A 23,512-nucleotide genomic window follows, 5' to 3' on the forward strand; every position below is an offset into this window, starting at 1 on the left:
ACTTCCTGTCAACTCTCTAATTTAAAACTCTAAATTTCTGTCTGTTTGCCTTTTCTGTCTACAGTTTGTTACAATTATTATGATAAGCAAACATTGCTGGGTAGATAACAGGATTTAGTTATTTACTTAATCCAATCATGGAGGTAGTATAGCTACAACCTTGGCGTAAAAAATGTTGCCACACCTGAGCGTTAATTGGTCAACATCCTTCCCCGCTCCCCTATTGCAATGTTGATTTGGACAAAATCGTCATCATTTCTACATTACAGTCTCCCAACATTGGAAAATGGGGGGTGGGGGGGTGGGGAAGGGGCAAGTGTAATCTGAATGTGCATTTGCAACTATTATACAAAATAATACGGAACTATCCCATATTTAGCTTCGATTGCGTGCTTTTAACACCAGAACGTGCTGGTGTGGCCCTGGTGTGGCAACGAATTTCCGCCAGAGTTGTAGTAGGCTTACTACCTCCAGTGTTTTAAAATACAACAATGTAGAACATGTATAATTAATATGCCGTGTTGTTTGCATACAGTTTTCCGCCCAATTGTGCCACCATATTGCAACTTTGGCAATAACCGCTATATAGATTCTATGGTAATTAGCAAACAAAAGCCATCAGTAGAGTCCTCGTTAATTGATTTTATCACTATGGACCACAATAGTCTCATCCCAATGGCATAGTCCAATAACCTCAATTACATAATCATAGTGCAAAATTTGACCTCAAGTTGCAGAGTATGAGTTTGTGTACCCAAATTTTCAAATGTCACCGTCTATCGGGTTTCTAAGGCACACGGTAAACTGGTTGAACCCATACAAAGGTCAGGATTTATTTGGTGTTTTTATAAATCCTAATTTTGTATTTTAAACAAAGAATATACGCTCACCATTTTATCCTGTGCATATCAGAAAACAATAATAAAATAAAATCCAAGCAAATTGTGGTTTTATTTCTGAGCTGGGCATAATTTTAGCAAAACAATTGCGAAGTCAATCTAGCAAGAGTGAAATTAGAAGCTTTTCACAAAGAATCACAAAGTCATGCCTATATTTTGGCGCCTCCGTAGAGGGCGCCAAAAACTCACCTTCCGTTTTTGACTTATGTAATTTTTTGTGATTGAAAAACCCCATAGACTTTGCACACGGCATGTTTTTGGCATGTTGCCAAGTTCTTCAAATCAGCTTAATTTTTGAAAACAAGTAATTTGTTTAAATGTGATTTTCTCTCCTTTATACCCACTGCATAAATCTGGTTTTTAATTTATTTTATTGCAAAAATGCTACTTAAAGGGGCATTTCGTGATCCACAGCCTCATCTCACCAAAAAAAACAAAAAAAGTTGAGATTTTTATATCACTGGAAACCTCTGGTTACATAATGTTTATGTACAAAATATTTCTTGCAGATTAATTCGTTTTAGCAAAGATATCGTAAAATTTGAATTTCGTTCTGGTGCACCAGAACGAAATTACAACGTATTGTCTATGGAGCAGTGTAATACACATAATCATGCATAACTCGCAAAGCGCAATATCGGAATCAACTGAAATTTTGGGAATATCCTTTTTTCGTGGATATGTACTAGGATCACGAAATACTCCTTTAATAAAGGACAGCATTTTTTTCCAAGATATTTGCCTTAGCAAAGGAGATATTAAATGGTAATGTTAGTACTTTTTTCAATTTTCTTGACTTTTTCTAGATTGACACTAAATTACCTAAATTCTAGAATTTTTTAAAGCTAACTATAGGTCCAATTTCAACAAACAAGGTGTTATATGAAAGGTAATCAAATTTAGAAAATTCTCTCGCCAGCTTTTTTTTTAATTAAGTGTTTCTATTTTAAGTTATAGGCGTTTCTAAATTTCCTAAAATCAAAAGTTTTAAAATTAATTTTCTAAAAAATTAACCAAAAAAGCTGGCGAGAGAATTTAGATATTAAGCTTATACACCATCCCTGAAAGTTTGGAAACCATAGCACACTCCATGTTGGCAAAAAAATTATTATGTGGAAAGATTTAGGTAATTTTCAAAAAATAAAGAAATACATAAGAAATGGTAAAATTTTTATGAAACTCTAAAAATAGGTGGAGTGAAGACTTATCTTTAGTTTGTTCCAAGTTTTAGATTAATACACAATTCCAATTTGCTATTGTGGCTATTTTGCTGCAAGCTTGATTAACCGTTCATACTACCTTAACCCTAACACCAGTAAAAAGCACAAAATACCACGATGAAAAATTCTGATCATGCATGCATCCCAGGGTCTGCGATGACGCAATCACCCCAAGTGTGATATGCTCACGGAATTGCTGGCCGGGCAGCAATAACCCGTCCAGCTACCGGTCCGGGATCGTTTGCTTGGCATGCGGGGGTCAAAGGTTGAATCCTCGGGGTGCCAAGTCAAAATTCTTCTTCTTGAAAAATTCGGATCTTCTTTGACTTCCGATACCAAAAAACATGGGTTAGTGTTAGGGTTTATGAATTACCATTATTCCAAAATGGTTTATTTATAGGTTAATGAACGCGTATTACTTATTGGGAGAGAAATTAGACAAAATAATGCACGCATGCTGATGTTGATGCGTCTAATGCACGAGCCCCGAAGGCGGAGTGCACAATATACACAATCAATGCATGTTTCGTACTTTTCTAACAGCTTTTCTGATTGGCTGCTTTGATATAAGAGTGTATGAATGTAGGCCTATGCCAAATTTGAGAGAAGCAGAATTTATTTCTGTGCATTATGACACCTTATTCAAGAAATAATGCACTTGTACGAAGATGGCGATGGGTTTAATGCACGCCCACCATCGGGACTCCTGCATTATACGCATCAACATCTCAGTACATATGCATTATTTTGTACAATTTCACTCCCAACAAGTCGTTATGAACACGGCAGAGTGCCGAATACTCATCAAAATGGCTGTTCCGAGTAATTCCATTGGCCCTTCTAAAAATTTCTGAAATAATTGATATATCCCTCAAAATGTGTTTTAACAGCTATTCAGCTTTATGCTGTATCCAAAATGTCTCTACCACTGCGCAGAGAGGTCGAATACGCATTCAACTACGTGTAAACAATAGCACACATTTTTGATTTGGGGCTTTAGTGTAGAAATTACTGGTTGTCCTAAGGCTATGTGGACTTAACTTGCTATATAAGTAAAATAGTCATCTCTGTAATGTGTAGCATAAACTCTAGGATTTTAAAGCAAAAATAACAATATTGGCCTATATTTTTATGATGATTTTCCAATTTCACAGGATTGCACTCACATTATTAAAACACAGCAATATCATGTGGGGAATGTTTGTACTTATTTTGGTATCACTGGATAGAAGATACCTACAGCTATACCTTCGTATCAATTTTATTAGGACATGTAATATAGAAAATTTGGGGTTTCCCGCTATACAATATAGATCAACATGATTCGTCCAAATCAAAATTTCAAGAATTATGTCGGAGAGTAAGATTTACCATTAATTTTTGGTGGAAATATAAGATAACCTTAAACATAAATCATAAACATACAAAAACTCAATTTGCTTAAAATTCTTGATTCAGTCACTCTGTCGAATTCATAACTAAGTGATACATGTTTATTACCTATAAATGTTTAATGAACAAAGAGCATTCTATTCAATAAAATCCAGCAATGTTCAATGCATGATTTAGCAATATTTCATTACTTAGATGTTATAACAATGTTAGACGTTAATGACTGTGCATCATTTGTTTTGCGGGTAAAAAAAAAAATCTAAAATTTGCTTTTGGAACCGAAGAATATCCCGATGGGCACAGCCCGAAGGATATTCCAAGGTCCAAGGTCCAAGCAAAATGTTTCTAATTTTCATAATACCCTAAAAAATAACTTATGTAAAGTCATTAAACTCATTCATAAAAGTTACTTTCAATTTATTTGATTCCATCTGTACAATATTACTGTATTTAAGAAAACTACAATTTTAACTTAACCTTTAATTTTCTCTTTAAAAAATGAATAGCTGACAGTGGAATGGACATGTACAAAATATAGTAGTTGTGAGCATGCAAATTGTGTGTTTGTTTTGTTTCGGCAAAAAAAATACTGTCTTGAATAAAAAAATCCAGAAAATGTGAAATCTGGGTCGGTCAGGCCCATTGAAGAGGGTTTATACTCTTAAATTTCAAGGATTTAAAATAAATCCGAATGTCCGTATGCACAAAATAAGTCTTACTTTAGACCTGAACAAACTATGGAGGCTGGACTTGGGGAAGGATCCCTTTAATCTTTTCTTTTTCTTTTCTAACCAAGTCCAAAAATTAAACTGTAGCCATTTGATATTAAACTGCATGTATTTGCCCTTAACAAGAAATAATATAGAATAAGGTATGTAAATACCAAAAAGTTACTTCTCCACAGAACAATAATATGGAATAGGTATGTACCAAAAATTTCCTTCTCCGCAGAACTAACCTCCATAATTAGACCAGGTCTGAGGTTAAGGTAGACCGGGTCTAAGTTATTTTGTGCATACTGACTTAAGGGATTGTGATTAGGGACTAATCATGTATTAGATTTAAATATCCCTAAATATGTGGGTAGTGAATTGTTACCCTGCATTTACAGTGCAGTAGAAACAACTCGATGAAGGCGAGAGGATTAAAATGCAGCTGACGGTGAAAGCAAGGTAATGCTCAATAGAAACACGCTAAAAGAAACAGATTATAACTAATCTTTCGAAACCTTTCACATATTATGGTGATAATCTCAAAAATCTCCTAAAGTTGATCTTTTTAGTTGTTGAAGTTGATAATAAGCCTAACAGTAACTAATGCAACAATAGTTTCAGATAAGGCCAAAAAAGGTTTGTCTCAAAACAAATGTGAAATGTGATTTTTTTTATATTTTTTATAATTATTACTATTTCCGACTCGACAAACCTTTTTCTTTAACAACTTTTGTTAGAACCATATGTATTTTTAAATAAACCACCCTTGGCCAATTTGGTGCCTATTTTTGCATTTTTTCAAAATTATAGCGCATAGGTGACAAGTAAGATATGTATATTATAGGGGCAAGGACTGCAACTACTGCACTGAAAATTCAGCAACTCAAGGCACGTAGTTATTGATTTATTGATCAAATATTGGTTTTCCCTCATTTTTGACTATAACTCCACAACTGTTGTCTGTGCTGAAATAAAATTTCCAGTACAGTAGTTGTAGTCCTTGCCCCAATAATATACATATCTTACTTATCACCAATGCGCTTATAATTTTGAGAAAAATGCAAAATAGGCATTAAAATTAGGCAGGGTGTAGTACCCCTTAAAACAGTCCACACATGAAGAATTTTGTCAGTGCAACATGACATTTGGGTTCATTCAAAAAGTTGCATCATTTGCCATGTAAAAGGATAAGTTTTGACAAGATCAGCATGATCAGGAATCATTCTATGGCACATGTGCACCACTGACTTTAATAGATCGGAACATACTTGGCTATATTAACACCTCATATTCAATTTGAATTTGCAACTTTTGAAATGTCATATTATATCAAAGGGATCCACTTTTTGGCTGCAACCACTAGCAAGTCAGAAAATCCACCTTTTGTCAAGAAGTGGTCGATTACTTGACTTTTGACTTAAATCTTAAATTTTGCAGCAAATTCAAGACAAAATCAAGTAAAAGTCAAGAAATTGGCCATTTCTTGACATAACATGGACTTTATCTCTTTTTTATAATGTCTAGGAATAAATACCAGACCCATTTGAAGAGGAGGTCATTTCAAGTCATTCTTAACTCACATGGTTTAGGAATAGAGAAAACTCCTTAACCAAGTGACATGGTGATGATTTGAAAGTACCTCCACTTATGAGTCCAGTATTTATTCCTAGCTAGGGTGCATTACAAGGTTATGGGCCTGCAGACCATGACTGCATTAAAAAGCTTTAAAAGGAACCAAGTCCAAAATGTTAACAACATCAAATGCAAAAGCCACATGAGATAATAATTACAAATGAAAACACACAATTGTTATCTTTGGTAGACTGTGATTGACAATTAATAGCAAATGATGTTTACTGCTCTTGCTTTCATGTCCAAACCTTAAAGTCATAATACCGTATATGATGTTCGTCAAATTTCAATCCTGTTATTCTTTGTCATATATTATGAAATATTATTAGTAAGGTTTTCTGGTCATTTTAAGTCAAAAGAATGAGGTAAAATGAAAGAAATACCACTTACTATCTGAACTATGTTGTCTTAATTAAGACTAATTACAAAATCAAAATTGCTCTGTTTTCCTATTTATTTATTTATTTATTTATTATCTATTTTATTTATTTATTAGACTTCATCACTGGTACATACATGTATAACATTATTGCACATTCAGTTATAATATGAAAGCTTTTTTAAAAAAAAACATGTTAAAAGACCAGCAAATAGGCTGGGATAAACAGGTGTAAATTCACCTCTAGAACCATCCCACCTAGGAAAAACCTAAATAATTTGGAAAAAAGAATGGAAAGCCAGGGCAAGACCTTAAATGGGCCTACAATTTGGGAAACGGCAAGTGGAAAACCAAGTGCAGGTATCAGAAGGAACAAATTTGGAATAAAATTGAGACTTCAAAAAATCCAAAGCTTGAAATTTGAAAGAAGAAATGGAATTGGATAATCTGGTTTCCAGAGGCAGCTGGTTCCATAAGGGAACAATGCGGTTGAAGTATGATTGTTTGTGGGATTCAGTCTTACACCTCTGAAAAGATAACATAAGAGGATCTGCAGAGAGCCTAGTGGTGGGATGGTTCTGTTGGTTTTTACTTTTAAAAACAACAAACTTATCTACATCTAAATCATATTGCCCCAACTTGCATCTATGAAAAAAGCCGAGATCACCGAGTTCCCTTCTGGATGATAGTGGAAGGAGACCAAGACTGGTTAACCGCTTTATAGTCCTTGTCAGGATAGTGCATAATGAATTTGGTAGCCCGTCTTTGGACACCTTCAATAAGCTGGACATTTTGTTTTGAGGTCCCGCTCCAAAGACAGCTACCATACTCAAGGTCACTCCTGACAAGGGCAGTATTGGTCACTTTAACTGGTGCATTAAAACCAACTGTTCGCATGATCATCCCCATTTTTCGATTGCTCTTTTAACCACTTTTTTACATGAATACTCCAGTCAAGTCTGTCTGAAACATTAACACCAAGATCTTTAATGGCATCAATTTTCTCAAGGGTAATACCATTCATCTTATAGGCAAATTGAACTTGGATTTATGCGTCTGGACATGGTAATAACCTGACATTTTGAGGGATGGAAGTTGAGCTCCCACATCAAACTCCAATTATACAAAGCATCCAAGTCTGATTGCAGTAGCTTACAATCAGAAGTACTGCTAATATTTTTGTAGCACTTGTACTCATCAGCAAAAAGAGCAACATTTGCATGATTGGCAACGCTGGGCAAGTCGTTAATAAAAAGAACAAAAAGTAAAGGTCCCAAGATCGAACCTTGGGGACGCCAGAAATGACAGGGAGCCAGTCAAAGTTCACCCGTCAACAACCACTCTCTGCTCCGATCCAGTAAGATATGCACTAAACCAGTTCAGGAGGTTGGAATGAATGCCAAAGGATTGTATTTTGTGCAAAAGAAGTTTGTGGGAGACGCTATCAAAAGCTTTTGAAAAATCAAGATAAATCATATCGACTTGCCCAGCATTGTCCATAGCAGCACTAACCTCATGAAAAGGGTAAGGAGTTGAGTAGTAGTTGACCGTCCCTTAATAAAACCATGCTGAAGATCATATAACTTGGACTTTATTTCAGGGAAGATAACATTATAAATGGCCTTTTCCATTACCTTACCAGAACGGAAGAGAGGCGTGTCGGGAAAGTGATTAGCTCCCGTTTGTTTCTGTGTCATTATATAAACTGGAATTACATTGGCCTTCAACCAATCACTGGGTAAATTACCTGAATCAATTGACATATTAAAAATATGACAAAGGGGAGATGCAATCTGGTTAGCACATTCCTTTAGGACATGCGGAGATATGCCATCAGGTCCTACGGCTTTAGTAACATCTAGATTTTTCAAAATGTCAAGCACATTGTCAGCCTGAAGTTTAATATTGCCAAGGGATTCATGTTGGAAAATTGGCACATCAGGAAGTGTAATGTTTACATTAGGCTGGGTAAAAACAGAATAAAAATAATTTTTGAACATTGTAGCCTTGCTTGTGGCAGTAGCAGCACACTCATCACCACTATAAATTGCTTGGGGCAGAGATTTTGATCTGGTCTTAGATCTAAAAAAGGACCAGAACCTTTTTGGGTTCTCCAAGATGGTAGTCCCAAACCCGTCAATGTAATCTTCATACTTGTATGAAATCATGTTCTTTAACTGGTTGCGAAGTTTACGAAAAGTCGCCCAGTGGCTTTCAGAGTTAGTTTTCTTTGGCCCCCTTCCAGGCAGTGTATTTTTGTTCCTAAGATGTCTGACATCAGAATCAATCCAAGGAGGTGTAGTACTATCCCTGATTTTAATCTTGGGGATGTGCAAGTCCAAAATACTATTAAATAGTGTATGTGAATAAATGCTGCCCATGCAGAATCAACTGATATAGCATCATAAACATCACTAAACTTAGCACACAACAACTCGGATCTAATTAGATCAAAGTTAGCTTTCTTAAAGTTATACACATAGCGAGGAACTTTTTGAGTCTTTCAACAGACGTTGCAATGCAAAAACTCAAGAAGCTTATGGTCAGTTGTGAAGATTTCATCTGACACACCCAAATTAATAACCTTGTCCGTAGATGTTGTAAAAAACAGATCGAGTATGTTATCACATTGCTTACGAGACGGAATAAAATTCAATTGAGTTAGGACAAATGAATACTAGTCCATTGAAATTGGCTAAATCCAATTAGCATTACAAATAGGCTGAAATATCAGGTTTGAAAAAAATTAGCCAGTTCATTTTAAAAGATTGTACATTATGGCTTTAATATTAATGTAAGTTGTAGGAACTAACAAAAATATGTTCCAAACTTCATATATATTAAAATGCTTAAATAACAATTCTAGTTTGATATACATTTAAAGCGGGATTCAATCATGTTTCACTGTTGTTCATCACCGATCAGTAACAATGATGCATCCGCATGGTTTACTTCACGAGGGCAGCTTTAGCTCGTAGTAAACCACACAGACGCGACAACTGTTAAACAAGCTAAAGATCATTAAATTCACATAATTCTTTCACTCTGAATGTCAGCTTGTCATTGCCACTCAATCAGTTGATATTATAGCAATAAAACTGAAGAACAAAGCGAAATGTTTAGCAATAAAACTGAAGAACAAAGCGAAATGTTTAGCTGGCTGCTACCTCCATGTTACGCAAAAGTTCCAGGCATGATGAATTTTACGTGCTAATGCGTAACATGCAACCTGGCGTTCACTTATATGCTATTGGACTGTGGATTCATCACTGATTAACAACGCTTGGCTCCTGTACAAACGTAACGTTGCTAACCATTCTGTATTGTGATCACATTACATATAAATGATTCACAGGTTCCAAGTTCCCTTAAGTTATTGTTTATAAACTTATTGTACAAATTATTATAGTAATCTCTCTTTAATGAGGGTAAAAAATAAATTATTGGTGGCAGTTTTATGTTACACATGTTCCAATTCACAATGTCAAACATTGCATCAAAGTTTGGAACATTTTAATTTCACAAAGCATGCAGAATGTATATTCTACATGTCAGACCCGCTGGATTGTTTGAAAGTTGAATGGACCAAAGTGCAACTTTCAAAACTGCATCTTTTCTTACATGAGCCATTGTGACCAAACAATGTGTGGCCAAAAATGCTTATGATAATTAATAATTTGTTAATTTGGTAAAACAATGAGGGAACTGGTGAACCCTTTATTTCAAAATCTTTCATTTTCATGAACATCAACTATAATCATCATCGATTACACTCAACTTGGCATCCCAGCCAATGACAACTCTCTTGGCAGTTAGGTCAGAGGTCAAAAGTTCAATGCTTTTGTCATCTGCTTTGATCCAAGTTAGTTTTGGTCAATCAAAACTTGATTTGACTTGATTTGCTTCTTTTGGGTAGTCTCATTAGATGTTCAAACCACTTTGGTCTCTTGCTTTGTTTATTTCACTCCATTTGCTGCCATGGCCAGTCTCTCTTTCTCCTCTTTATATCATCTGATGTGTCCAGATGAGTGCCTAAATATTTGCATTTTTCCCATGCAGTCTTATCATTTCCTTTTTATTTTGTGTTGTTCAACCATGTGCACTGACTCAGACAACTCGTACAATGACTCAGCACTTCAGAACTTTTCACTTTCCGCAATGATGAAGGTCAGGTGAAGGCACCTTATGCATGATAGAAAAAACAGAGAAGTTTGCAGAAAATTGCCAACTATATACAATGTAGATCACCCTATACGCCAGGCATCTCTGAAATAAAACACATTTTAAAAGCTTAGTCAAATTTTTTTATTTTAAAAAGTCAAATCCAGTTCATATTTGTATAAGGATTAATAATCAAGACCATTTATTTTCTGTTTCTAGCCTTTTCTAATGTATTTCTTTAAGAATCTTGCCACTTTTTCATTTTTAAAATTCTTGTTTGCTTGGAAGGTATCAAGAGATGCACTCTGCAGACATCAACAATTTTTATTTTGTATCATATATCATAAATTTGGAACCTTGTACTAGTTGCTATAATAACTGTTTTGTTTCCATTTTAAAACTATATTGACTTTGCAAATAGCTAATTAACATGGTATCATTTGCAGTATTTTTGCTATCTACTGCTGATAGCCATGACAAATTACACATATCACTAACTTGATGCATTACTGCATTTTTTCATTTCATTTACAAATGTTTTTTTATGTATTGAATAATAGAAAGTAAATATTAAAATATTGCTTGGACTTGAAAAAAACAACTGCATGATTCTTATGGGTTTTGTTTTTCATTTATTGAATTTGAAGGACTGGGAAGACATTGTGTTTCTCTTTAAGTTATAAATTATCACTTGCCTCATTAACTGATTTGTTGGATATTTCAACAAATTAAACATGTATCAAAGTACAGTATTCTGATTTTAGTTTGGATGGAATGATTTAGAATTCATATATTTTACTCCATCAGTGCTACACTGAATATATTTTGCAAGTGTATGCATGTACTATCATGTATTAGGTATATGGTTTGCATATTAGTCACTTGGAAAGCAACCTTTAACCAAATCCACACCACCCCTGTGTTAGATTTTGCAACTATCTTCCACAGGGGATATGAATTTTAAATGGAATGAACAAATGGAATGAACACAATCGGCAGCAGCTCCATTTGGATTTCATACACCGTCTGAGAAAGATTTAACCTGAATCTTCCACTGGAGGATGAGTTTCAAATAGACCTGATAATGTACATGTTTCTGGGGAAGATATTTCCAAAATCTTCCACAGGGGTAGTGTGGATATTGAATGGAATATATGGCCTAATACATAGATAATGCCTTGATCAACTTTGACACGAAAAATAGGAAAGAATCTTGTAGATTCTAAGCCTAAAAGGCCTGAATTGAAAGGTTAATGGATACCGCCTAACAGAAAGATGCCAATTTTGAGGTTGGTAAAGTTCTTCAACCCAGAACCTATGAAATTTCTCAGGTAGAATTAATTCTGCAAGGCAAAAAATACAAAGCTTGTCAGTAGCCATTTAATACATGCACAAATGCTATACAAGACAGGCTGATGATTCCAATACATGGTGTTGTTGCCACTGAGTATTGTAAATATGTAAACATTTCAAAGTTTGATAGCGGTGCATGCAGGCTTTCTCCTTATTTCTCCATGGATGAGGAAGCTATATATGTGCAAAACTCGCTATTCATTGACAATAAAGAAAGCAAGAGTCTATTATAACCAAGGTCCAATGATTTTTGTGCCGCACTGCAAAATTTTCCTTTCCCTTGGCAATTTTATTTCGCAAATTTCCGCACAATTCTGTATGAAATGTAAATGAAACCGGTCCTTATTTTAAATCATCACAGTCATACCAATCATTTGCTAATCTGTCTCGTACAAGCGTTGCTTATAGTTTTGCGTGTGTGTGAAGAAACTTTGATTTATGTTGGAAAAGCACACAAATACATTTAAAAAAGATATGCTATATTGACATGTTTTTTCTTCCTGTGTTTTATATTGTGTGTTTTATGTGTAACAGTTCCACACAATTTGCTATTTTTTTCAACACAAATTACTTGTCCATGAACACAATGCCACATGATCAACAAACCTCTACACTCACTGACTGGTTCAAGCGTGTAATCATGAACCATGATCAGTGGTATACTTCACTTTGTTGAAAGTGAAAGCATGCAATGGGCTATTCCATTTAAAATCCAAACCTCCTGTGAAAGATTTTGGAAATATCTTCCACTTAACTTACTTGACTTATTTCGAGTGATGTCCTCAAACTTTTTGTTCTCCATTGCTATCCTGAAGTCTGCTGCTTCCAATCGAGCGTCATCATTCAGAATGTCTACATAGGTTATACTGGGTCTTCCAGGTTTCCACCTCCCATGCTTGGGTATCCAATGAACCATTTTTGATGCGGGCTCCTCACTTATTTTTGGAAGATCTCCATATAGGTCTGCATTTGTCATATGTTACTTGCGCCTAGGTATTTGAAATCATCGACCCCCTCTAGTACTACACCGTCATGTGATGCTTTCTCTCTTGTTATTGTAAGACATGAACTTTGTTTTACTTCCATTCATCTTTAGGCCCACTATTGCAGCTGAAGTCTCAACTCTGTGAAGCAGTTCTTGTTGTTTTCCTCAGACAACAGTGCAATGTCGCCAGCAAAATCAAAGTCTGTCACCACCACCAGTACAACTCTCCTGCTTCACTTCTTTTCCAGGTGGAATCCTAGCTCCTCTTCGATTCCATCAATAGCCATTCTCAGTTTTCACATGTACCGCCACAGTCTACATAGAAAAGAACATTAAAATTCATTTAAGACCTGCTGCTCATTTTTGACAAAAAGCAATTGTCAAAAGTTTTACCATTTGAATGTATCTTTCCATTCAACTTTTAAAATCTCATTAGATTTATTGGAATGACATGGTTCAACATCAGGCATGCAACCCAACCAAAGTCATATCAAATCAAAGGCATATCTGTATACTTCCCCGTAAACTGTTAAGTCTCCCAGCACTTTAAAGCATACACTTTCTGCAAGATAAGGGTCAGGAGAATCTTAATTTAATCTAAACAAATAACAAATAAAAATTGCAAAAGCACCATCTAATTAAGAAAAATGGCCTATGATGAAAACACAAATATTTATATGTGAATACAGATTAAACATTGAGTTATATTATTACATAGTGCAGTTTTGAATGCTACCAGACTCTAGAACAGATGATGGGAGGTTATTCCACTCTGATATGGTATTTAGAAAGAAACTGTATTTGTTCACATTTGATGATACTCTAATGGACTGGAACTTCAGGGGATGATATTGTCTAGAAGTCCTATAAGATTTCATAGATAAAATGCCGACTAGATCACCCTAGCCCAAAACATTTGAAAAGCTCAGTCAAAGCCAGATCCTACTCATTTTTGATACAATCCAATGTCCAGGCATATATTACGACTAAACATTAAGCAAATTGTTACTACAAAAAATTAAGCAATTCTTTGTTTTTAAACCTTTTCAAATGTATTTCTTGAATTTAAAGTTTCCCATTTAAAGTTTTGTCTGGAAAGTCATATCAGGAGATTCCTATTTACAGATCCACACCCTTGTGTTTGTTCATCTTCAAATTGACTGAAATACTTTGAATCAAAATACAATCAAAGAAAGATTAGTAATATTTCTGCAAGCATTTTTGGTCTGCAAAATTTAAGACAAATGATTATGCTTTTTACCTCATCCGGTTTTGTCCATTTATATAGTAAAGAGAGAGCAGTGGGACTATCATGCTCCTTAGGTCATCAGTCTTCTTGAACACTGTTGAGGTGTGTAGCAGACTCCTTTATTTTGATTTGATGCCTTAGCAAAAGGTGTGGAAAGATGCCTGTAGGCCCTAAATGAAAGATTGAAAGAAAAAAGCAATATTAAACAATGTATTCTTTTTATCAGTATATTTCTACCTACCATGTTATTCAGATAGCTTTGATAAACAAAGCAAGAAATGGAAAAAAAATAGTGCAAGAGGAAGGAGAGAAGGCCACTCCGAACACAATTTTGTACAATTTTACTCTTAGCCCTTACTTAGTGAGAAAGGAAATTGGAATTCCAATCTCAAGCCCAGATGCAAAGGCTGTGGTGTTATACCCCCCAGGCTATGGGCCTGCCAGAAACCCCTCTCAGCCTGCCTAAAGATCCCCAATTTTAACGACCCATGGCTCATAATTATTGTACACGTAAAGAACATGCATCATTGGCTTAGTTATGAGTACACAATTAAACAACTTGTTTTCTTCAATATGAAAGGTCAAAATTTTCAATTGATCATCAGCTTTTCCTCCCAGCTACATACACTTTAAGAATATATCATTACATTTATAAAATTTACTTGAGGACTTTTATATATCAAAATGTGAAAAATATCAAATTTTTATAATTTGTCATAAAATTTGTATTATATCGTGAATTTCAAAAAAAAGCAAATTATTTGATATCAGAAAGACATTCTTCGTATTCAGAATGCAATTCGATATGTCTGATGTGCTCTCATGACCCATAAGAAATACTTTCAAACGCTCAAAACGCTCATTCCAGATCCCTTAACTTACTTACTTGACTTATTTCGAGTGGTGTCCTCAAACTTTTTGTTCTCCATTGCTATCCTGAAGTCTGCTGCTTCCAATCGAGCATCATCATTCAGAATGTCTACATAGGTTATAGTGGGTCTTCCGGTTTCTGCCTCCCATGCTTGGGTATCCAATGAACCATTTTAATGCGGGCTCCTCACTTCTACTGATCTTGTGGCTTATTTTTGGAAGATCTCCTAGGTATTTGAAATCATCAACACCCTCTAGTACTACACCACCATTTCTTGTGATGCTTTCTCTCTTGTTATTGTAAGACATGAACTTTGTTTTACTTCCATTCATCTTCAGGCCCACTATTGCAGCTGAAGTCTCAACTCTGTGAAGCAGTTCTTGTTGTTTTCCTCAGACAACAGTGCAATGTCATCAGCAAAATCAAAGTCTGTCACCACCACCGGTACAACTCTCCTGCTTCACCTCTTTTCCAGGTGGAATCCTAGCTCCTCTTCGCTTCCATCAATAGCCATTCTCAGTGCAAAGTTTCCACACTTACCTCCACAGTCTACATAGAAAAGAACATTAAAATTCATTTAAGACCTGCTGCTCATTTTTGACAAAAAGCAATTGTCAAAAGTTTTACCATTTGAATATATCTTTTCATTCAACTTTTAAAATCTCATTAAATTTATTGGAATGACATGGTTCAACATCAGGCATGCAATTCAACCAAAGTCATATCAAATCAAAGGCATATCTGTATACTTCCCCGTAAACTGTTAAGCCTCCCAGCACTTTAATGCATACACCTTCGACATCAAATTAAGAAAAATGGCCTATGATGAAAACACAAATATTTACATGTGAATAAAGATTAAACATTAAGTTACATTACATTATTACATAGTGCAGTTTTGAATGCTACCAGACTCCAGAACAGATGATGGGAGGTTATTCCACTCTGATATGGTATTGAGAAAAAAACTGTATTTGTACACATTTGATGATACTCTCATGGACTGGAATTTCAGAGGATGATATTGTCTAGAAGTTAGTTTCGACTAAACATTACGCAAATTGTTACTACTAAAAATTAAGCAATTCTTTGTTTTTAAGTCTTTTCAAATGTATTTCTTGAATTTTAAATTAAAGTTTCCCATTTTAAAGTTTTGTCTGGAAAGTCATATCAGGAGATTCCTTTTTACAGATCACACCCTTGTGTTTGTTCATCTTCAAATTGACTGAAATACAATCAAAGAAAGATTAGTAATATTTCTGCAAGCATTTTTGGTCTGCAAAATTAATGATTATGCTTTAACTCATCCGGTTTTGTCCATTTATTTAGTAAAGAGAGAGCAGTGGTTCTCCCGACTATCATGCTCCTTTAGGTCATCAGTCTTCTTGAACACTGTTGAGGTGTGTAGCAAACTCCTTTATTTTGATGCCTTAGCAATAGGTGTGGAAAGATGCCTGTAGGCCCTAAATGAAAGATTGAAAAGAAAAAAGCAATATTAAACAATGTATTCTTTTTTTATCAGTATATTTCTACCTACCATGCTGGCCCAGATAGCTTTGATAAACAAAGCAAAAAATGGAAAAAAATAGTGCAAGAGGAAGGACAGAAGGCCACTCCCAAACACAATTTTGTACAATTTTACTCTTACCCCTTACCCTCACAATCTCAAGCCCAGATGCAAAGGCTGTTATGTTATACCCCCTATGGGCCTGCCAGAAACCCCTCTCAGCCTGCCTAATAAAGATCCCTAATTTTAACGACCCATGGCTCATAATTATTGCGCACGTAAGAACATGCATCATTGGCTTAGTTATGAGCACACAATTAAACAACTTGTTTGTTTTCAACAACATCTATGAACATTTTTGTATACCTTAAAGTGAATCGCCTTTAGTGTATCTATTGGTTAACTGCATGTAGAGTGCTATAGCAAAGACACGCATTGGCCACAGTTGTTGAATGCTGTGTTGTTCACTGCTGCATCATACTCTGCCATATCAAGCCAGTCATCTTTGTCATCTTTTTATAGATTGTCATCTTTATCAATACTGTGATTGCCTGCCTGAGGAAATTAAACCTGTAATTTCAAATAATAGTTTTAATCTAACTAGACATGACAAGTGAAACTAAGTATTACAGGAAATTTGGAAGTAATGCATCATATAATTTTGCTTTTTCTATTGCAAAGATTAGTTAGTATTTAATATTAAGCAAGCTCGGTCCCTGTGTGTGATTGTGATTTACTAATAACATATTAAGTACATTTGATAACATAACCACATTAAATGCTGCTTTCATGTTACACAGTGTAACATCAGGGGTGTTCAGAAATAAATTTTGCTGGTATGGCCCGATTTACCTTTTGCTGGCACCTGTGCATGGCAACATAATGGCTAATTGGATTGAAGACATCCCTTCCCCACAAACGAAAGTTTGCTATTTCAATGTTAAAATTTTGAGATTACATTACATTACATCATTACATTACATTACATTACATACAAGGCATTTATAGGGCGCCATTTCATAAAGACCACGGCGCCAAGATGGAACACAAAATATTTGAAAGGCAAAATAAAACAGCAAACTGAAACAAAGCCACCAGATTATTGTGGGAACAGGAAGGTTTTGAGACCTTTCTTGAAACTTGGCAGAGAAACAGCAGTTCAGATGGAAGTGAGTTCCAGAGTGCAGGTGCGGTGAGAGAAAAACTCTTGTCGAAAGCTGATTGCAGGCCTTTAGGGTTGAATTTTGGTACAGAGAGACGTGTAGTGTCTGTTGCAGAACGCAAGCTGAGACGAGTTTGGTTGTACAATGAAATTGATTCAATGAGATAATTTGGTCCATATCCATGCAGACATTTGAACACATAGAGCATGATCTTATATAAAATCCTCTGCTTCACAGGGAGCCAATGAAGTTCTTGCAAATACTGGCTGGCATGGTCATACTTAGAAGCAGAGAAAATTAACTTTGCACTCCAGTTCTGCAAGCGTTGTAATTTCATGATGTAAGTTGCATTAGTTCCTGCTAATAGTACATTCCCATAGTCTAGACGTGACAGCACAAGAGATCGAACAACATGGGTGCATGTTTCATTATCAAGAAAACGACGGATCCGAGTAATATTGCGTAAGTGATATGTGATGTTCATTGACAATGAAGTTATCTGCGGCAACATACTCATAACATCATCAAAGATAACGCCCAGGTTTCTGACACTAGTGGAGGGGTGGACGATGTCATCTCCAATGTGAAGGCATATATCAGGCATCTGGTGTTTGAAGTGAGGTGATGATATAACCAAGAATTCCGTTTTGTCGTTGTTTAATTTCAAGAAATTAAATGTCATCCATGTTCTGATTTCTTTGATACAAGATGTTATTGATGACAAAGCGGTTTCAATTGATGATTGGTTAGATGGCTCAAAACTACAGAAAATCTGTATATCGTCCGCGTACATGTGGTATGAAAGCGAGTGAAACCTCGGGGGCCCAAAATTGAGCCCTGAGGTAGTCCATATTCCATGGTCTTTGCCATTGAGTAGACACCATCAATCACAACAGTTGAGATGAACCAGACTCACCGAGTCAGCGATCAAAATTTCCAAATCGTCCACTGATCTGCTACTAATAAAAAGAACATTAACAGGACAAAATTATATTTCAGACAATTTAAGCTAAAAATAAAGGTAAAAAAACAGAGCCAGTGTGCGCAAAATTTCTTTGTCCACATCAGCTCAATGCGCCTGGCCAACATCATTGTAGGCCAACAATATAGCGGCCCAAATTACAAACTTATTGTAGTTTTTATTCCCTTGCTCTCATGGTGATGTGAGAGACACTCATACTCTAACCCCTTGTACCACACCCCCTCCTCCCTCCTCCCCTTCTCTCTTCCTTTCTCTTTTCCTTTTTTTCGGGATCACCAGGGGTGTCAAGAACACTTTTCATACCTTTTTATATACCCTTTGTATATATAACCCAACATAACAGATGTTTTGTGAACAATGTCGAAACCGATGTTTTCTAGGTATGTCTTACCTCAACAGTGATGTACATGTAGCAGGTTTACCAGAGCTTGAGAAAGGCATGGAAGTATTGGTTCTCTACAATAGTGAAAGGCTGTATCCACTGATGAGGTTCAGGAGGGACTCTCTCTTCTATTACTACTTCTAGTCATGGTATGTGTTGGGTCATACAGCTTCACTTCATGATTTCTGTTATCATATTTCTGCTACACGAAGGAGTCCATCAACAGCAGTTGTATTTTGTTGATATTCAGTGTACCTGCAAAAATCCCAAAAATGAGACAATGGTTGAATTAGTTGAATGAATGGATACTTTTAATCATGTGACTTCACAAGGGTTACAAGAAGACTAGTTGAGTGGATCCAGTGTTAATAATATCCTTCACATTTTAATGAATATGGAGTGTTTGATATGACAATGCAGTGACACAGAAGCTAGCTCACAGATTGTCATCCACCACCACACACATCTAGACCCAAATGCCACGAGCAAAATTGTACAGATTTGTTGTGAATGGACATTATTTTCCTTGCTCTTTTCCTTCTTTTCTTTTCTTTTCATGCTTGACAGCTTGGTTTGAGCAATAGCCTGGTCCCATCAGGACCAAAGCATGTGTTCATCCAGACTGACTGGTTAAACAAACAAACAAATAAAACAAACAAACAAATATCGCACCCTCTAGTTAATTGTGACCAGATGTAAACAAGATTTTGAGCCGAACAAGTGAGGTAAAGCATAGAAAATCGGAATTTACTACTAGCGCCAATGCATGTTACTCCCACGGTTGTAATACGATACAATCTTCTGGGTGTGTTTATGTGTATCCGCACACGCCGTGTACGTACTGTGCATACATGTTTGACTATTTCCATTGTAATAATAAAACATCGGTTCCATCGCTTTTATTCAAAATCTCGGATTTTGACAAAACTACACAGCACCTAAAGTCTTGATTTTTGCAGAGTATCTTTATTGACTAAAGTAGATTGCAATCGTGCAAAAAACGGAATTGTTATAATATGGCTTTAACATAAATTGAAACAGAAAACATCTGTACCAACTGGTTTTTGTTTTGTGACGGTAAATTTTGTATGTTTAGATCAAGTCACAATCGTAAGTCCGAAAACCACTTCAAGGTAGGTGCATAGTCCAGCTGCAAGTTGTTCTTTTATAAGGTTACATCAGGAAATCCAAATTGATCAATTTTCATTCAAATTGATGTCAAATTCTTTCTCAACCTTCCTGATTGAACAAAATTTTGAATTTTGACCCCTGTATTATCTTAAATATCCCATGGGTGATAATAGTTGTGCCTCATACTCCAGTCCCAAATGTGCAAAAGACTACCCCTTACCCTAACTTGCATATCTGGTTTTATTGTACATGGTGGTTCCGATTCATTCTGCATCACCCAGAACAATAATCAGCAAAAGAAAATGTTTCATAAAACTGGCATAACCATCATATATGCCTTTCTTTGCAGCTGGACTACTGAGTCGGGAACACTTAACGGATACAAGACGAATGTTGAGGGCCTCGTTCCTCAAGACAAGACACCCCATGGCCATTGGCCCAGCTTACAAAGGCTCAAGAGGGCAGCAAGACGTTAGAGAACACGCTGTGCATCTGTTTATGTTCTCGCCCCACACCATAGCGGGTAACCAAGTGGCACAGTCCACTCGGAGGTGACATAGACGAAGGACATCGTGTAAACCAATCCCTCGCTGGCACTATGACATTCAATAGAGGCATCGTACTCACGGCATCTTTCCCAGACAAACGATACAAACGCTAACATATATGGTATAGGAGGGATGCACGTACCATAGCAATGTACTAATTTTGAATTTGCTTATTTTTTTTTACTTTTACAGTATTTTCTAAATTTGGGTACATATTGACAGCTAACAGCCTTGCTTCAACTAGAATTCCTAAACCAAATCAATATAATTGAATACCTAAGTGGAAGAAGGGCCCAACTTCATCAAAACTGTTTTTGAGATATTAAGAAAAAACTTAAATATTTGTAAAAGTTTTATAGATGGAATGTTTTCATCTTCAAGGGACTTTTAATACATGAACATACAATATTACATACATTCAAAATTATATATGTTTCCATGGCAATGTACAGTTCTTAATACGAGCTGAAGTTGGGCCCTTCTTCCACTAATATATTATAGGTTCAAGTTCCGTAAGCAGATGTGTTATAAATAGCTACAGAAATTTGATAATCATCCATTAATTGCACAAGTAGAAGCATGAAAATATGTTAGCAAGAAAGTTTATTGTAGTGAAAAGCAGATTTCTTGGATGAACAAAATTCCTCTTTAACTTCCAATATTTGTGGAAGATGGGCCAAACTCCATGGAGTTGGGCCTTTCTTCCATGAAAACCATGATTAAGTGTATGTGGAAGACTATTTAAAGAGTGGATTTTGGTTCATCTTTCACACACAAGAAAGAACAGTTTGCAGGCAATAAAATGCTGGGTTTAACTCATTTTTGTAAAAAAAAATGAATTGGGCCCTTCTTCAATTCAGGTATTGTGCCCAACCTCAAAATGTCAAAAACCTTATTGTGCATGTACTATGATAGTTGTTGCGCAAATAAAATGCAGTTCCTAAAGTTTCATTATTGATTTTGTGTTATCATTAATCCAGTCACCATCCTCAACACCATCCCCAAGAGTCATATCACCTTCATCATCACCCTGCCAAAATATTCTGTCATCTTGTTCCAACTTGCCAATTTATCTGTGAGAGATCCTTATGAAGTATCCATAAGAGCCAGTAAGATTAATCAAGACAATAGGATATGTTGTTGAAACTGGTATAGAAGAGTCTTGTATCACAGACAGGAAACTCAGAGACTAACCCAACCTGTCCAAGCTAAGCATAGGAGAATAACATCAGCTGAAATGAGCTACAGGGAACCATGCTCACACAAGTCAGGAATCTCTTGCGCCGATGGCTTGCAGCGCACACTTATGCACTCGCAGTGCACAGATGCCCTTGGCTTGCACCAAGCACTTGCCCCTCACAAACCAAGCCAAACTGAGCTTCTGACAAAGGCCAGGTAAGGGTATGGTAGGGGTACCTGATCAGGATGCTGGAATCTAGTGGGTAGTCCCACATTTCAGACCAACATTTACAGGAATGTTGCTGCCGGGGGTCTCAACTTTGGTTTGGGTAGGGATGAGTGGCTGATACCTCAAAAAGTACCCGACCGTAAACCAAAGGACTAGAAATTCTACCAATTTTTTATAAATTTTCACAAATTTGGGTAAAGAAAAATTTGACTTTTTGAGAAAATTTTGAAGAAAAAACACCCTTTCAAATTTTCATGAAATTATGGCCATCAATAAACCAAAATGGCTGAAAATCCACCTAAGTCTAAATGGCTGAAAATGTACCCCAAATCTGTCGTACATCCCCATACCCTCATTTCCTATAGACCATCCCCTTGGTTTTTGTTGTCCAATGGGTCATGTTTTTCACAGAAAAAACGACTAGGTGCCAAAAACATAAAATTCTACGCCGGGCAGTCGGACTTGATGACTAAGCACTACGCCGGGCAGCCGGACTTGATGACCAATGAAGATGGTGGGATCTAGAGGGGTGCCCACACTTGGGGAAACATATATAGGGATGTGCTATCCAAATATGTTTATTTGCCAAAAGCTTGACATGGCATCAGGCCCATACGCAGAATTTGTTTGGGGGGGGTGCTGATTTTGAAAAAGCATACTTTTTCTCAAGGGGGCAATTTTGTGAAAAGTAGACTTTCTTTCCAAAATATGGACCTTTTTGATATGAAACCCATAAAAACCTGATTTACATGTAATCTGTAATTTATATACTGACAGTATATAAATTAACTACAAGTATTTGAATGGGGCATCAACTTTGTCAATACTGCCGTCTCTTCATTTTTTGCCAAATTTTTTCATTTCAAAAATACCAAATGACAATTTGAATGACTTATCCTTCACTTTTAAGCAACTTATTCACAATTTTGATATTTTTTCATACTTGGGCAGCTGGGATCGCTGAATGGTTCTTTAATCATAAACCATTCACTTGACCCTGGCAGACCAGGGTAGAGTTAGGAACGTTCCAATGTGTCCATTCTAATAGCACCTAACTTATACACAAGATTGACCACAATAATATGATTGAATTCCAGATGCAGAAAAATACTCTGAATCAATTCTGAAGAAATTGTTTAATCAGTATAGGAGCCAACACACTAGCTACTAAAAAGTTTTTCTTTCATTTATTTATTTGTTTTTGGTTTAATTGTAGCTGAGAGTTTATATTTTCTGATATTTTTTTTTTTCTGAGGAAATGGTGTTCATTGTCAGATATACACCCTATATGCATATTTTGATTGGTAAAAGCAACACAGCATTGCTGTACTGTAAAATTTTGGAAAAATTATGCATGTGAATAAGTAACTCAAAAAACTCCAGTCAGCATTATTTAATTACTAATTTATTTAATTACTACACCCCTGGCCGATTTTGTGCCTATTTTTTGCATCTTTCTCAAAAATTATAGCGCATTCATGACAAGTAAGATATGTATATGATAGTTCAGCAACTCAAGGAAAGTAGTTCTAATTTG

At 35.9% G+C, this 23,512-nt stretch overlaps 1 long non-coding RNA gene across 1 annotated transcript; it reads right to left on the reverse strand.

Moving 5' to 3' along the window:
- Positions 1–11,648: 11,648 nt before the first annotated feature.
- On the reverse strand, positions 11,649–20,286 carry LOC140166319 (uncharacterized). Its single transcript, XR_011860847.1, has 5 exons — positions 18,898–20,286; positions 14,870–16,317; positions 13,996–14,153; positions 12,509–13,049; positions 11,649–11,739 (listed from the first exon to the last, which is right to left on the reverse strand). It is a non-coding gene; the product is annotated as an uncharacterized lncRNA (long non-coding RNA).
- Between the last annotated feature and the right edge of the window lie 3,226 nt (positions 20,287–23,512).

The sequence above is a fragment of the Amphiura filiformis genome, chromosome 12, assembly GCF_039555335.1.
Source record: "Amphiura filiformis chromosome 12, Afil_fr2py, whole genome shotgun sequence".
Classification (NCBI taxonomy): Eukaryota; Metazoa; Echinodermata; class Ophiuroidea; order Amphilepidida; family Amphiuridae; genus Amphiura; species Amphiura filiformis.